At 45.3% G+C, this 17,286-nt stretch overlaps 1 long non-coding RNA gene across 1 annotated transcript; it reads left to right on the forward strand.

The window, feature by feature from the left end:
- Nucleotides 1-1,023: 1,023 nt before the first annotated feature.
- Nucleotides 1,024-14,174, forward strand: LOC115084358. Its single transcript, XR_003854529.1, has 3 exons — nt 1,024-1,042; nt 1,452-1,563; nt 13,914-14,174. It is a non-coding gene; the product is annotated as an uncharacterized LOC115084358 (long non-coding RNA).
- The last annotated feature ends 3,112 nt before the right edge of the window (nt 14,175-17,286 follow it).

Consider the following 17,286-nt stretch of genomic DNA (forward strand, 5'->3'; position numbering starts at 1 on the left):
AAGCTTAACATCTTCTGGTTGTGGATGGGAACTTAATGTCTTGACCCTAGATGCAGAATACTGTCACAGAATTGAAGGACTTTCCTGCTTTTACTAAACTTCAGGTCACAAGTTTAAAGAACTACTATATCTTGTCAAACCTTCCAGAAGTAGTAGCAGATGTTGCTAAAACTACAGTGTTATGTGGTGGGGGGTTTTTGTTTTGTTTTTTTTTTTTGTGGTGTCCCCCAACATCACTTGGTACATGAGCTGGCACAATAGTAACCTAGTCAGTAGTCTTATCTTCAGCAGGTGCAGTATTTGAAGAGTTCCCAATTGACCCTCCTTGGGAGGTCTGCCAAAGCCCAAGGGGTGAGGAACTACCTTAAGAGTTGGAAAACCTCCTCTCAAGCTGTGGGCCTATTGTTTCTCTACTCTACTCTCCCAGGGCTGGTGTTTGGACTGGATGATGATAGGAGCAATTTTTTGATCTCCTGACATTTTCTTCCTCAAATCCTGCCATACCATTCCAGAATCCTCCCATATCTGTTTAGGCTGGCAAAAATACAGAAATTACAGCAGATTTGTTTGGGAGCAGGACCTGCTCTTTCCTAAGAGGGATCCCATTTCTAATGGAAGCTTACTCACCTGTTCATTTAATCAACTTGACAAGTATACTGTCAAGATAACTGCTGCACCAGCTCATGTATTGTCATACTTGGCTTTATCTCTACCCTGCTGGCAGGGAGACACTTCATTTTTGAAGTAGGATTCAAGTAAGATTAATTTACACTATCTGCCTTGATCTACTGTTGCTTTCCCAGTGTAGCTTCTCTTATGGTCAGGTTGCTTGACTTTAATAATCTGATTTGTAACGCTGACCCTAGTTTAATTGTACAACATTTGATTTTTCAGGCAGATTATTTAAACAAGCACCCACTAGCAAAATACCTGATGGAGCTGGACCCTTGTGGACTATGACATGGTTCATTTTCTCTTCCTTCAGAAATAGCAGCTGCTGCCTTGTGTTTATCTCAAAAGATTCTGGGGCAAGGGCACATGGGTGAGTTTTGCCTGGTTTGGTATGGCTGGGAGCCATCTTAAGCTTGCATCTAGCTAATGTATGTACCACCCATTGTCTAAAAACTGGTTGCATTTTGATGTGACTAACTTTTCTACAGTTACAGCTTTCTCCTCTCAGATCTCTAACTAGGTGGTTCTTCCTGTTTTTTATATGGGAATGCTTGTCTGCTAATGTAGTCTGAGCCAGAGTAACTGGTTTTGACCATTGTATAAATCTTTAGAACACGAATTAAATCTCAATGTATAAATTGACTGGCTTTCTCAGGGAAAATGCTACTGGGAATCCAAATGGCATAAGCTTGATCAAAGCTTGATGGCATTCTACAGAGGACTAATTTTAGCTATGAGTGATATATATCTGTATTTGACAACCTGCAATTTCATTTCAGGATTTGACTCAGCAAGTACTATACTGGCTATACAGAGGATGGTCTGATGCTTGTCATGAAACACATGGCCAAAAATGTAGTTAAACTCAATGAGAACACAACAAAATATGTTGTAAGTATCGTCCCCCCCCCCCCCCCCCCCCCCCTTTTCCTTTAGTCCTCAATGAGACTCCATCAAAAAGGAAAAGCTGCTATCAGTAGGGGATGTGCAAACAGTCTTGGTTTGGGATCCCATATTAGATTTAATTGGGAAAATGAATGAAATTAAACTATTGAAGTACTTATTCTGTGCTCTAGAAGAGGAAGAACAGTGTAGGTTTGAGGATGCCAGCCCAGCACTAGTGTCATGATAGTTGTATGATGAGGAACAAGTGGCATTAGCACCCTAAGGAACCATGAAGGGGAATGAAGCAGAAAATCCCTCGGTAGAGATAAATGGACCAAGAATCAGAATAGTATCAAGACACACACACACCCCCCCCCCCCCCCCCCCCCAAAGCATGGGAGAAGGTGCAGAGCAGCACCCTAGATTAGCAAGAAGTCTTCAAATTAAGAGCTGGAGTGTGGCAGAAAAGTGAAGAACCCCAAGGTAGAAAATCTGCATATGGCAGCAAGGCTGAGCAGCACAAGGATCCACAGGTGTAGGTTGAGGGGTGTAGCATGGAAGATGCCTGCATTGGAGCATACAACCGTAAAGGGGGATGCCTCTTCTTGTTGAAGTATGGCTGGCTGCACTTGGCTGATCCTCCAGTCCAGTAGGATATTTGTGTCAGTAAGCCATGCAGGTAGGTATCCAAGGTGTGCATCAGAACAGTTGAGTGGTACTGAAATTGCTTACAGTTCATGGAGCATGCTTCAAGTGTGCAAAGAATGGATAGCTGGCAAGAAGGTGAGTACAATAGACAATAGTATCAAAAATTCTGGACTAGTTTCAGTAAGTTTACCAAGTAATGTATGGCTAGGCCATAACAATGTGCAGTACTGTAGGGGAAGGATACCTGGCAAGAACCTAAAACACAGCTGGAATAATAGGAAAGAAACACCCTTGGGTACAAAGACCTGCCTTGAAAGGTAGTGGTGGTAGGAGCAGAGCAAGGCAATGAGAAGGGTATCTGTATAATGCCCCGAAAGGTGTCTGTCAATTCATGCACAGAGCAGTAGCGTGAGGTAAGCACCGTAATGTGGTAAGAATAGCTTGGCACAGCAGAAAATTGTCCGTTAATTAAAAAAAAAAAAAAAAAAAACTGGAAAGGTAGGAGTGGAACCATGAGCATGCATCGTGTAACACCCCCCAGCACTTATTTTTTTAGGTCCATGTAGCATTCCTAAGGCCTGCAACGTTTATTGGAAATTAAGAACCATGAGCCTTGCTGAGACTGTTTGGATATGGTTGTAGGATGACAGGTCCCAGGGGTTTTGGTTGGAGCAAAGCAGAATAAATCAGGAATGAATGCATATGGTGGAGCATGGGATACTGCAGCTGGAAGTGACAGTCACAGTGATTATGGTTAGACTAGGGCAGGGGTGGCCAACATTTCACACATTGAGAGCCACAAAGCCACTATGCTTATCACAAGAGGGAATGGGAAAGCTCCACCCTCACATACCCAAAAGCGTTGCTCCCAAACACACCCACATACTCCTACTCTCTCTTCCTCAGAGGCGTGCACGCATACTATTCTGCTGCTCGTGTTCACTCAGTGAGTGCCCCTTGCCCTAGTACTACCAAATGATGTGAAGTCCTTGCTTGCTGGCAGCCTTTCCACAGCCCTCACCAGCCTCCCTCCATTATCCATTCCCACTTCTTCCTGGCAACATTCTCTCTCCAAGAGACTTGATAGTGCCACAGCCAATGGACCTGCAAAACACTGGGTGGCCAAGCTTGCATTAGCAGAATACCTCACACATGCAGAATAGAAGCATAAGTATATAAATAACATGCAGGCAAAACTGAGCTGGAGGCCATTACAAGCCAGACCCTGTTCCCTGTATGTACCAGGATCAGTCCAGACTGCTGGGTTATGTCTCCCTTCCAGCAGATGGAGCCAGAGAAAAGCAATCCCCTATATAGTAACAAAAAGAGTACATATTTCAAAAATAGCTGAATAGAGCATCAAAAATTAAACATTTAAATAAAAATTCCAAGAACACAAGCTATGGCCATACTAAGTCAGACCAGGGGTCCAAGCCCAGCATCCTACCTCCAACAGTGGCCAATCTAAATTACAAGTACCTTGCAAGTACCCATCTGTTAAAAAGATCTAATCTATTATTGCTTATTAGCAGTTATGGATTTTTTTTTCTCTATGAACTTATCTAAACCTTTTTTAAATCCAGTTATACTAACAGCCATAATCACTTCCTCTGGCAATGAATTCCAAAGCTTAACTATGCACTGAGTGAGAATTTGCTTTCTTTTTTGTTTTTAAATGAGCTACTTAACTTCATGGAATGCCTCTAGTCCTATTATGTGAGTAAATAACATTTACATTAACCTGTTCAGGTCCTTTCATGATGTTAAAACAGAAGACTCATCAAATACCCAATAAGTAAAACTAATAAGGATTAACCTTTGCCAGGTGTGGAAATTGGGGTCTTGATTTCCAGTTACCCTAGATTGTGTTGGTGGGAAGGGGCAGGTACACAATCCTTTCTCTTACACATGTACGTTAATGTTCATTCCTGCATGCACTTTCTCATGCACATTGAATCACTTACTTACTCTGATACATGTTCACTACTCAGTGGGGAGCACTGAGAGCAGAGGATCACCTTGCTGGTGGCTGAAAGGAATCAGTAAGTTTTTGCTTGGAACATTTGTCTGTTTTTTTGTTGTTTTTTTTTTTTTTTTTTTAAAAGTATTGGGGGCAAAGCTAACTATTTGGGAATATTATTTAGTAGGAGATGTGAATTGTGTCCTCGATCGTCTTAACGATCGATTTCGGCTGGGAGGGGGAGGGGAATCGTATTGGTTGCCGTTTGGGTTTGTAAACTATCGTGAAAAATCGTTAAAATCGTGAGCCGGCACACTAAACCCCCCTAAAACCCACCCCGACCCTTAAATTAAATCCCCCCCACCCTCCCGAACCCCCCCCAAATGCTTTAAATTACCTGGGGGATCCGCGGTGGTCCAGAAAACGGCGGCGGTCCGGAACGGCCCCCTCAATAGAATCGTGTTGTCCTTCAGCCGGCGCCATTTTTCAAAATGGCCGCCGCAAATGGCAGCGGCCATAGACAAAAACGATTCGACGCAGAAGGTCGTTCCGGACCCCCGCTGGACTTTTGGCAAGTCTTGTGGGGGTCAGGAGGCCCCCCAAGCTGGCCAAAAGTTCCTGGGAGTCCAGCGGGGTCCGGGAGCGATTTCTTTGCCGCGAATCGTTTTCGTACGGAAAATGGCGCCGGCAGGAGATCGACTGCAGGAGGTCGTTCAGCAGCGGTAAAATGGCGCCGGCTGAAGACACACGATTCTATTGAAGGGGGGCCGTTCCGGACCGCTGCCGTTCTGGACCACCGCCGGATCCCCAGGTAATTTAAAGCATTGGGGGGGTTCGGGAGGGTGGGGGATTTAAATTTAAAGGGTCGGGGGTGGGTTTAGGGGGGTTTTAGTGTGCCGGTTTTCCTGCCCTCCCCCTTCCCCCCGATTTAACGATTTTTTAACGATAAATCGGGGGAATTGGTATTGTATCGTGGCCCTAACAATTTTTGACGATTTAAAATATATCGGACGATATTTTAAATCGTCAAAAAATGATTCACATCCCTATTTAGTGTGTTTGTGCTTTTAATAGGCAGCGAATAAACAGAATTAGTGTTTGTATATTAATCAAAGTAAGCCAGAAGCTAGAAATAAGCTAGGAGCAGTGAATACCTAAGTAAAAAGGTTGAACAAGTTGTTACTCACCTTGGAAAAGTGTTTAGTGTGATTTCGTTTGATTAGGTACCAACATTTGTTAATCAAGAGAGCAGTGAATCACTCTGACTAACAGCAGTCCAGCAGCAAGAGGGGGGCTTCCCAGTCTTCTGCATAGTCACATGTATGATTTTTTACCCACTGGTGAGAAGTTGTGCATGGGATGCAAAGAGCTCCTGGCTCTCAGAACGAGTCCAATGTCTGGAGGATCTGAGGCAGACAAAGGTATACAGATGAGACCTTCAGGGACATAGCCAAGTTCCAACTTCAGACTGGCAGCCCTGGTGCTGCCTTGGAGGAAGGTCTCATGATTGGAGAACATCAACCTGGTGCAGCAGGAAATGATCCTGTAGCAAGGACCTGCTCTCCAGGTGCTGCATTATCCTTTTGCACTGAGGATATCTCCCCAAGGCCTACTACCCAGGAGGGAAGGGTTAGGTCGGCCATCATAGTTGGTGATTTGATTATTAGGAATGTAGATAGCTGGGTGGCTGGTGGGCATGAGGATCGCCTGGTAACATGCCTACCTGGTGCGAAGGTGGCAGACCTCATGCGTCACCTAGATTTTAGACAGTGCTGGGGAGGAGCTGGCTGTTGTGGTACATGTGGGCACCAACGACAGGAAAATGTGGGAGGGAGGTTCTGGAAGCCAAATTTAGGCTCTTGGGTAGAAAGTTTAAATCCAGAACTTCTAGGGTAGCATTCTCTGAAATGCTCCCTGTTCCACCCGCAGGTCCCCAGAGGCAGGCAGAGCTCCGGAGTCTCAATGCGTGGATCAGACTATGGTGCAAGGAAGAGGGATATACAGGTTTTTGTTAGGAACTGGGGGAACTTTTGGGGAAGGAGGAGTCTCTTCTGAAGGGATGGGCTCCACCTTAACCAGGGTGGAACTAGACTGCTGGCGCTAACCTCTAAAAAGGAGAGCAGATCTTAAACTAGAACAAAGGGGAAAGCAGACAGTCGCTCAGCAGCACATGGTTCAGAGAGAGGTATCTTCAAAGGATACAAATGATGCATTAGAATTAGGGCATCCTGACGGTTCCAGTAATAAAGGTAGTCGGTGCCAACTTATCCCTATCAATTAAAAAGCAGAATGAAAATACAAACAAACAAATTTGAAATGTTTGTATGCTAATGCCAGAAGTCTAAAGTAAGATGGGAGAATTAGAATGTATAGCATGTCGGAGACATGGTGGAAGGAGGACAACCAATGGGACAGTGCTATATCGGGGTACAAATTATATCCAATGACAGAGGAGCACCCGGGAGGCGGTGTGGCGCTTTATGTCCAGGATGACAGAGTCCAACAGGATAAACATCCTGCATGAGACTAAATGCACAATTGAGCCTTTATGGGTAGAAATATTTGTGTGTCAGGGAAGACTATAGTGATAGGAGTATACTACCATCCACCTGGTCAAGATGGTGAGATGGACAGTGAAATGCTAAGAGAAATTAGGGAAGCTAACCAAATTGGTAGTGTGGTAATAATGGGAGACTTCAATTACCCAAATATTGACTGGGTAAATGTATCATCGGGACACGCCAGAGTTCTGGATGGAATAAATGGTAGCTTTATGGAGCAATTGGTTCAGGAACTGACGAAAGAGGGAGCAATTTTAGATCTAATTCTCAGTGGAGCACAGGATTTGGTGAGAGAGGTAAGTGGTGGGGCTGCTTGGCAATAGTGATCATATGATCGAATTTGAATTAATGACTGGAAGGGGGACAGTAAGCAAATCCATGGCTCTCATGCTAAACTTTCAAAAGGGAAACTTTGATAAAATTGAAAGAAAAAAAAAAAACCAAAGGAACAGCTACAAAGGTAAAAAGTATGCAATAGGCGTGGATTTTGTTTAAAAAAAAAAAAACAAACAAACCTCCTAGAAGCACAGTCCAGATGTATTCCACACATTAAAAGTGGAAAGAAGGCAAAACAATTACAGGCATGGTTAAAAGGGGAGGTGAAAGAAGCTATTTTAGCCAAAAGATCTTAATTCAAAAATTGGAAGGATCCAACAGAAGAAAATAGGATAATGCATAAATGTTGGCAAGCTAAATGTAAGAGATAAGACAAGCTAAGAGAATTTGAAAAGACGTTGGCCATAGAGGCAAAAACTCACAGTAAAAATGTTTTTAAATATATCTGAAGCAGAGAGCCTGTGAGGGAGTCAGTTGGACCGTTAGATGATCGATGGGTTAAAGGGGCAATTAGAGAAGATAAGGCCATCACGGAAAGATTAAATGACTTCTTTGCTTCAGTGTTTACTGAAGAGGATGTTGTGGAGGTACCCATTCTGGAGAAGGTTTTCATTGGTAATGATTCAGATGGACTGAACCAAATCTTGGTGAACCTAGAAGATGTGGTAGGCCTGATTGACAAACTGAATAGTAAATCACCTGGACCTGATGGTATACACCCCAGGGTTCTGAAGGAACTAAAAAATGAAATTTCAGACCTATTAGTAAAAATTTGTAACCTATCATTAAATTCATCCATTGTACCTGAAGATTGGAGGATAGCTAATGTAATCCCGATATTTAAAAAGGGCTCCAGAGGCGATCTGGGAAACTACAGACCAGTTAGCCTGACTTCAGTGATAGGCAAAATAATGGAAAGTGTTCTAAACATCAAAATCACAGAACCTATAGAAAGACATGGTTTAATGGAACAGTCAGCATGGCTTTACCCAAGGCAAGTCTTGCCTCACAAATCTGCTTCACTTTTTTGAAAGAGTTAATAAACATGTGGATAAAGGTGAACCTGTAGATGTAGGTTTTTCAGAAGGTATTTGACAAAGTTCCTCATGAGAGGCTTCCAGGAAAAGTAAAAAGCCATGGGATAGGTGGTGTCCTTTCATGGATTACAAACTGGCTAAAAGACGGGAAACAGAGTAGGATTAAATGGACAATTTTCTCAGTGGAAGGGAGTGGGCAGTAGAGTACCTCAGAGATCTGTATTGGGACCCTTACTTTTCAATATTTTTATAAATGATCTGGAAAGCAATACGAGTGAGGTAATCAAATTTGCAGATACAAAATTGTTCAGAGTAGTTAAATCACAAGCAGATTGTGATAAATTGAAGGAAGACCTTGTGAGACTGGAAAATTGGGCATTGAAATGGCAGATGAAATTTAATGTGGATAAGTGCAAGGTGATGCATATAGGGAAAAATGACCCATGCTATAGTTAAACGATGTTAGATTCCATATTAGGTGCTACCACCCAAGAAAGATCTAGACGTCATAGTGGATAACACATTGAAATCAGTTCATTGTGCTGCAGCAGTCAAAGCAAACAATGTTGGAATTAGGGAATGGTGAATAAAACGGAAAATGTCATAATGCCTCTATCGCTCCATGGTGAGCCCGCACCTTGAATACTGTGTACAATTCTGGTCGCCTCATCTCAGATATAATTGCGATGGAAAAGATACAGAGAAGGGTGACCAAAATAAGGGGATTGAAACAGCTCCCCTATGAGGAAAGACTAGAGGTTAGGACTTTTCAGCTTGGAGAAGAGTCGGCTGAGGGGGGGATATGATAGAGGTGTTTAAAATCATGAGAGGTCTAGAACGGGTAGATGTGAATCGGTTATTTACTCTTTCATATAATAGACTAGGGGGCACATTTAAAACTAATCAGAGAAAGTTCTTTTTCACTCAATGCACAATTAAACTCTAGAATCTGTTGCCAGAAGATGTGGTTAGTGCAGTTAGTATAGCTGTGTTTAAAAAAGGATTGGATAAGTTCTTGGAGGAGAAGTCCATTACCTGCTATTAAGTTCACTTAGAGAATAGCCACTACCATTAGCAAGGGTAACATGGAATAGACTTAGTTTTTGGGTACTTGCCAGGTTCATCTGGCCTGGATTGGCCACTGTTGGAAACAGGATGCTGGGCTTGATGGACCCTTGGTCTGACCCAGTATGGCATTTTCTTATGTTCTTATGGTAGTGTAAGGCTGCTGCTGAATGTGCTGCCAGACCCCTGTGCTGTTGATGTTGGGGTATGCTAGTGAAAAACTGTTACAGGTTATGCAGCTAGACCCCTATAGTGTCAGGTCCCAGTATTGTTGGGGGACATAGAAGGAAGCAGGAAGAGTAAAGCCCCAGTGGTATTGATGTCTCTGGAGGCAGCAGGGTGTGACAAGCCCCAGTTTTCTGAATGGGGATAAGTGGGGGTCTGACCAATCCTGCTACCTCCTAACAGTGCAAAGCAGGCAGATTGTTAGTGCATGTTGGCCCCTGTACTGTCTCTTTTGGAGACATGGCAGGAGAAAGGAGTGTGGCTCAACTGGTGGTGATCACAGCATTCAGTTGCAGTTAGCTATTGGCTGCTGAATATAGGCCCCTTTGAGGCAGAGCAGCCAGCTACAGGCCCTTCAAGTACATTCATTCATCTTTTCACTCATGGCAAATCTGAAAAGCCAAGCAAAGGCAGACTAATTTTAAGGAACACTAGCATCTCAATCAGGTGTGGTGACAGCCTGGAGCAATGTGGGCTTATCTCCTGTCATAGAAAACACTTTCACGGTTGGTGGGCTTGAGAGCGCTGAGTCACTGTTGCTATATGCTGGACTTGTGGGACCAATATGACAGCACATCTGTGTCCATGTCCTTGATGGTCTCTGCAACATAGCATGTTACTGAGATTTGAGCTTGTTTCCTTTGCTGGTATCGGACATGTTTGTCTTCCCAGCTGCTTTTGCAATTGCAGTGGACAGAAGTGTGGATTGTCTGTTTTTAATGTGTTGGAGGGAGTGCTAGGTGGTAACGACAGGGTGCTGCTGTGACTTGTTCTACTGGCTGACCTGGTCAATGATGTTTCCTCCTGTGCTACATCTCTCCTATGCCCAACCGGTGCTCTAGCTTAAATTTTCTCTGTCAGTATACTCTTTATATGTCATTGTTGGCCTGAAGTGAGTCTCTCTTTCACAGGTGGCTCACAATGTCGCAAGCATGCTTATGGGGTCTGTGGTTAGTCCTAGTCTCACCTGCTTTTACAAAGACACCAAACCTCACACCTCATTCCCTCTTGTAGAAAGCCCACTACCTTTTCTAACAGGATATTTACTATAGACATGACATCTGTGCCTCCCAGCTCCTCTGTGGCATTCTTAAAGAGCTTCAGGATTTTCACAAGCTCTCATGTCTGACTAATCGTGATGCCCTAGGGGAGCCTGCACGCTCCACTAGACTCTGCCACATTGTGTAGGTTGAATTCTGGCAAGTGCTCTCAATTCCTCCTGCTTTTCATAGAGAAGGTCCCCTGCCTTCACACTTCAGTGGAAGTGTCCAGCTATTTTGCTACACTTCTCTAGTAAGCCATGCAACTAAACATGCTGTAGGTCCCTGGACCCCAGCCCCAGGGCCTCCTTCATTGCTAGGTGCAGGGTATGAGCAAAATGTAGTACACCCTGATATCCCCTGTCAGATACTGTCTTTCCCATATTAGACCCATTGTCAGTGACAAAGAACTCTACATAAGACTTCTGTTTCTCTGATCCAATTGCCAACTCTCCAGCATTTCTAATAGCTTCTGAACCAGAGGCGCGTGCACCAAAGCCCACCTGCCTCCTGTTGCTTTGCCCGTTCTGTAGTGTGACATCAGAGGAAGGAGTGAGGCATTTGTGGATGTCCAGGTTTCACTTGTGAAATGTGCACTCCATCTTCAGCAGCAGCACCTGCAGATGGCAATGCTTATACAAACTAGGCATGACCTTCCTGATGAAAGGGGTCCTGAAGGACACTCTTCTTAGTTTGGTGCTAAGAGCTGCAGCAAATGCCTGAGACACACATTCTCCATGCCCTGCAGGAGCTGATCATCTCACCAATAGTCCTAGTTACCACTTTAGATACTGCCTACCCCTTTTCCTGTGACCATGTGACTGACCACCCCACTTCCTCCATTGTGGGCTGTTGCTGCCTAGGTATGGCTGAGGACTATCTATGCCAGTCTACCCCTTGACTTGTAGAAGGAGCCAAAGTCTTGGAAGCAGCTTGAGGAACACTCGTCCTCTTTTGTTTTTTAACACTAGTATTCTCTGTCTTGCAGAAGGGGCCCCCTGACTACTGCCACTACCATCCCCAGGTGCATACTGAAGGGGATGTGGCTCAGTTGCTTCCCTTGGCAGAAGTCATTTGTGCAATAGTTACAATGCACAAAGGCATTGGCTACAGATCACCCTTCTTGTGATCCCTTGCCTCTGTCTGCATCCTTGGGGGTGGATGCTGTTGCTGGCACTAAAATGGTGGAGACGGATGGAGCCTGAAGAACTTGGGCAGAGGACTTGCACATTCTTCTGTCAGTGAAGCAAAAGCTAGCACAGTACTGACTAAACCTCATAATACTGGGTCTTCATCTGATGCCTATCCCATCTCTGCTTCAGGATATTTGAAGGGAGACTCTTCAAGCTCTGATTCAGAAGAAGTGGATGACAAAACTGCTTTTATGGCCTCTGCACTGACTGCCCTGCTAATGCTTTAGGTTTTAACACTTGTACTTCTGCTTCTAAAGGCATTGGTAGTTGTACGCTGGGGCTGCTGCTACTTGTGCATTCCCTTTCTATCTCCTTTGACATAACAAGATCTGTCTGGCACTGAGACTGGCATATCCTCCCCAAACTTCAATTTTTTTTGCAGCTTTGACATGCCTGCCTGCCTCTCCTGATATTTTGGAGTTGAAAAAATCCTCTTGGTTGGGGATCCACTGACTTGCTAACAACTGCGGGCTTCCTATGTCCTCTAGTGTCTCTGCCTGACAAAGGGATTTAATCTTTCATTTCTTTAAGTAAACTGGATGTCACACTAGTGCAACTACAGTGATCCCTCTGTGCAACATTGAACATACAGAATACACTATAGTTAGAATTTTAGTATTTTGCTCTGCTGCCTACATGTATCACATGTATGCACACATTGAGAAAAAGCAAAGAATGGTATAATGTGAGTACAGAATTCTACACTAGTAACAAATCCATAAAGTGGCTGGCACACTGTTCTGTGTGGAGGCACTGACTCTTCTACATGTAGACAGTTAAAATTTTGGTACTGTGGTTTAGCTAGTAGCACTGGTGCTACACTGGTTCACATAACAGGTTTAAAATTCAATAATCACTCCAAACACAGCAGCCTGCCTTCCCCCCCCCCCCCCCCCACAGGGGAGAAGGGGATGAAAAGAAAAAATGAAAAACATGCCAATTAGCTCACTCTTACTGATCTAGAGAGAGGTTAGTCTTTTCAAAGTGACAGTAGCTAAATGGATTAGAAAAGACTAAATGTACCTAATGTTGAACAAAAGCACTGAAACAGAAGTCAAATACAAGCTGTAATTGCCTGGGAATACTATAAGAATAAACAGCAGTGATTCGTTGACATAAAAGAAGGGAATGTAGCAAACATTTTTGTCAGTCTGGTTTCCTTGATAAATCCTGTTTTCTTTTTTCTATGACTTTAAATGTCATAGATGATGGGGCTGGTTGCTATGGAAACTCCCACATGAGCTTCCCAGACTCGGGCTCTTATCTTGCCAATGTTTTTCAATGGGAAACGACATCTCATCTGTACTTTAACTTATTTTTTGGGACAAACAAATTGCACACTTGTTGCGGATTGACCATGTGTTTTAAACAAATGCCCATCCCTAGCTAGCAGTAGCCATGCTGTCTGAGTTTCTGCATATCACTTGAGAGATTAATATGAACTTTAACTGCACTGCTTTTGCAACAGAAAAAGCACAGACTTAAGGTTTTAGTTCTAAAGCATGTGAAATGGGGCACAACTCCTTAGAATGGGAAAACTCCAGGAGTCACATGAGGTGTGAACATCTGCCATTTATGTTCAACTTAATAGGGTGATACCTCATAAGCAGTAACTTTCCTGTAGGAGTGAAGCTTTCAATTTCTTATTTCAAAAAGTGAGTGATCCCTCTGTTATCCCAGGTGAACAATACCCATTTGCTCCTTCTCCACACACTGGTAGCCATATTGAAAATCCAACTTGGGTGAACTCAAGGCATTATGTTGTACAGGAAAACCTGGTTGACTGGCAGCCATCTTGAAAATCCAGAGCTGCAGGGCATGATTGACATGGGATTGCTCCTGCCCCTGGGGTGGGAACTGGGAGGGGGAGGTCAGAGGGAGCTTTGCATTTTTAAGTAGGTTTGGTGGCCAGGAAGGACAGACCTGGTGGGGTGGTTTTAGTGGTGGCTCTTTATTTAAAAAATAAAAAAAAGTGTTTGAAAACAAAATAGGAAAGGTAATGTAACACTACTTCATGTCTAAAATGACATCCCTATTTTCCTACTCATTGGAGCAATTGTACTTTAGCCTTTCTACTGAAACTAGTATGAGGCAGCATAAACTGGCTACTGTTCCATACACCAACACAAGTTCATTGACTTCAATGCTGAGCTACCATTCTCAAAAGAGCAGCAAGTTAAATACCACTCTGAATTAGCTGGAGTAATTGTGTGCAGGTTTGTGTTTTCAAGCACCAGTGCATTGCATAATGTTATGGTCTAAATGCTAAAATATGTTCCTTCATATTTCAGGCTGTGAAGAACAAATATGCCAGCAAGAAACTAATGACTATCAGTACAGCTCCTGAGCTGAAGGCACAGCTAATTAAGGACCTTGCTGCTTCTTTACAAGTATAGTACCATGAGGGTAAAATCCTATCGATGCACTTTTTTATAGTTTTAAACTATGCCTGTAATGGCAGAATTGCTGCTTTTTGTAAATAGTCTGTCCTTGGGCTAGCTTGCCTCTGTATAGCTTTTCAGACATTCTGTAAGGGTTTTTGTAAATCTGACAATAAAGAACTTTTTTTTTTGTTACAAAAAAAATCTCTTGCCTTAATTGTGGTTCAAAATGCTGGTCTCTTTATATAATCTCTAACACCACTGGAATCTTGTCCCAGGAGAAGGGCCAGCAGACAAATCAAACTTTAAATCCCTTTCATGTGACTGGAGGGGACCTCCCACTATTCTGGAACAAAGCCTGCATGGATTTGATGTGTGGGCTTGTCTTATTGCCTTTCCTTGTCATTCAGTCAGACCAGTATAGGTTATGTCCACCAGCCAGCAGATGGAGATATGCTTATAAATGGGTGACATCAGCAAAGCTAAGTGATGAGCTTAGCTTGCCAGTATGCTGTCTTCAGGAGACGAAAGGTGAGCATACCATACTGTGGACTAAGGCCTGATTAGGCTAATGGAAACTTGCTGGTAGGAGGTGGAATATTAGCTCTTTCTCCCTCAGTTGAGCATAGTCTAGGGTATGTGAGTACAACCTTATTCATTGAGTACCTCTTAAGATAAGACTTGTTCGACTGGAGCAGGAGGCTACCAGATTCAGCTTTTGTTGGATTCTCAGAGGCCAAGCAGGATGGCAGTTCTCATACATGGGTGTTGCCATCTGAGATCCTGACACAGAAGCTGACTTTTTTTTTTTCTCCCCTAGAGTAGACAGATGGACTTGGGACCAGTGGGTTATGCTCCCCTGCCAGCAGATGGAGACAGCAAGCTGATGTCACAGTATATATACTCCTGAGATTACACCAGCTTGCCAGTATTCTCTCTCTCCAGCAGATGGAGGTTGGACATTGGAAGGCCTGGATCCAGCAGTGAGGGAGCATTTATAGCTTCCCAAAAAGTGGGTGCATGGGTCTGTGCCATCTTGAAGTGGATGACTATCCCAAGGAGGGAGGAGTGGCCTTGAAGGATGCATATAAGCAGAGTGAGGCTATCCTTAAGTAAGCCTTTTGAAGTAGTGGCAATGATTTTACAGATAGCTTCTTTTTGCACCCTAGTGGCCCGATCTTGTCTTCTCTCTCGGGAAGCTTGTTCTGGAGTGAAGTCCAGAGCAGTTATGGAACCTCCTGCTGCCTTAGCTGATGTGTACTGCAATTTTGGTCCTTACCTCTGCAGAGGAGTGGCTTTGGACGTGGACATGCATAAAGTATGGTTCCCTGTACGTACCAGGATCAGTCCAGACACCTGGGTTGTGACTCCGCACCAGCAGATGGAGACAGAGCAAGACTTGTCTAGCACCCTCACATATAGTAAGGCGCCACCCACAGCTCCTCAGTCTTTCTATGTCTCCAGCAGATGGGGCAGGTTCACCCACAGGCTCTGGTGGTCCTTGGGTAGTTGGTAGCTAGTCAGGGATTTTTGAGTTTGGGAAAAAAAAAAAAAAAAGAAAAAAATTTAGAATAAGAAGAAAAGGAAGCAGAAGACAGCGTCGCCCTCATCCTGACAGCCTCCCAGGGGGGTTGTAAGGTTCTGAGGGGACCATCCCCCCCCTGGTTGAGGCCGCTGCTGAGGGTTGAGGACCCAGCCTGTCTGGCAGCAGCGTCGGGGGTGACACCGGGGAGCCCGGTTCACTCACCCCCGCTGGAGCAGGAGGATCAGGACCAGGGTCAGCGACAGTTTCTTCCTTGTAAACCGGTGTGATATGTATACTTTACAGGAACATCGGTATATAAAAAATAAATATAGGGAAAAAAAAAACAAAACTGTATTTACTTTTGTTTTTGTCTGTCTCTGCCGGTGCACCGTCCTCACTGTTTGCCCTTTTGTTTTGCCGTTCGGGGGAAGAGCAGGCTGATTTTTTTTTTTTTTTGGTTTTAGGTGGCTTCTTCCTCGTTGCGTCGGGCCGGTGCGAGCATGCCGAGGGGGGCTACGTGCCGCGCGTGTGTCTCGCGAAGGAGTTTGCTCGAGCTGCATTTCGGGCAGCGAGGGGCCGTCAGAGGTCGGTCGGGGGGCCCGATCTCGGCCGGCGCGATCGCCGCCGCGCGCTGGACCCGACAGGGAAGGCAGGGCTGATCCGTTCCCGCTTAGCGTGGGAACGGCAGCCGTTTTGGAAACCATGAGGGAGGCCACGAGGAGGGCCGTAGAAGATGGCGGTTTGCCTCCGGCGCTGTCTCCACAGCAGCGGGACCCTGCGGGGGGACCCCCGAGGGGGGGGCTGCGTTGCCGGGGGATCGGAGCCGGGATGAGGCATCCTCGGATTCAGAGGCCTCATTTTCTTCAGATTTTGCAGTCCTCTTGCAGAAAATTTTGAAGTATAAACGTTCCAAGAGGAAAAGAGGTAGGTCAGAAAATAAAGGGGGTTCAGACGGACGGTCAGAACCCTGGAAGAGAGCGGAGGAGGCTCTCCGGAGATCCGCGGACCCGCTTAGGGAGCGGCACACGGGGCGAGGAGCTCCCCAGGATACAGACTCCGAGTCGGCCTCCTCAGAGGAAGCGGACCCAGAGGTGGGGCCCCTGGGGGAAGATGGAGCGCCCGCCGAAAAGGATCCGGTCCACTCTGGGACCAGCAAGGGCACTCCCGTGGTGGAAGGGGACGACCCCAAGGTGGTGCGCTTGTTCCGGAAGGAGGAACTGGCACCTCTTATCCCGGCTATCCTGCAAGAGGTGGGGGTGGATGCTCCACCCGTGGAAGCCCGGAAGGATGCCAAGATGGACCCGGTCTTGTTGGGCCTTACGGGACCGGCGGTGGCCTTCCCTTTCCATTTCTCTGCCTCTGATATTCTCTTCCGGGAATGGGATACCCCGGAATTGGGCCTGAAGGTGAGTAAAGCTATGGATAAGCTGTATCCATTGCCGGATGATGCGCTGAAACTCATTCGGCTTCCTAGAGTGGACGCCGCGGTGTCGGCGGTCACGAAACGATCGATACCAGTTACAGGAGCCACAGCGCTCAAGGATATTCAGGATAGGAAACTGGAGGCTCAACTCAAAGTGTTTGAGGCTTCGGCCCTGGGTGTCCGTGCGGCGATTTGTAGTAACTTTGCTCTCAGGGCCGGTTTGCGCTGGGCACAAGTGTTTCAGGCCAATGCGGGCCTCTCGGGAGAAGAGGCTGCGCAAGCCGACAACTTGGAGGCGGTGATCACGTACAGCGCGGACGCTATGCATGACCTTC

Source organism: Rhinatrema bivittatum, chromosome 2 (assembly GCF_901001135.1).
Source record: "Rhinatrema bivittatum chromosome 2, aRhiBiv1.1, whole genome shotgun sequence".
NCBI classification, from domain to species: Eukaryota; Metazoa; Chordata; class Amphibia; order Gymnophiona; family Rhinatrematidae; genus Rhinatrema; species Rhinatrema bivittatum.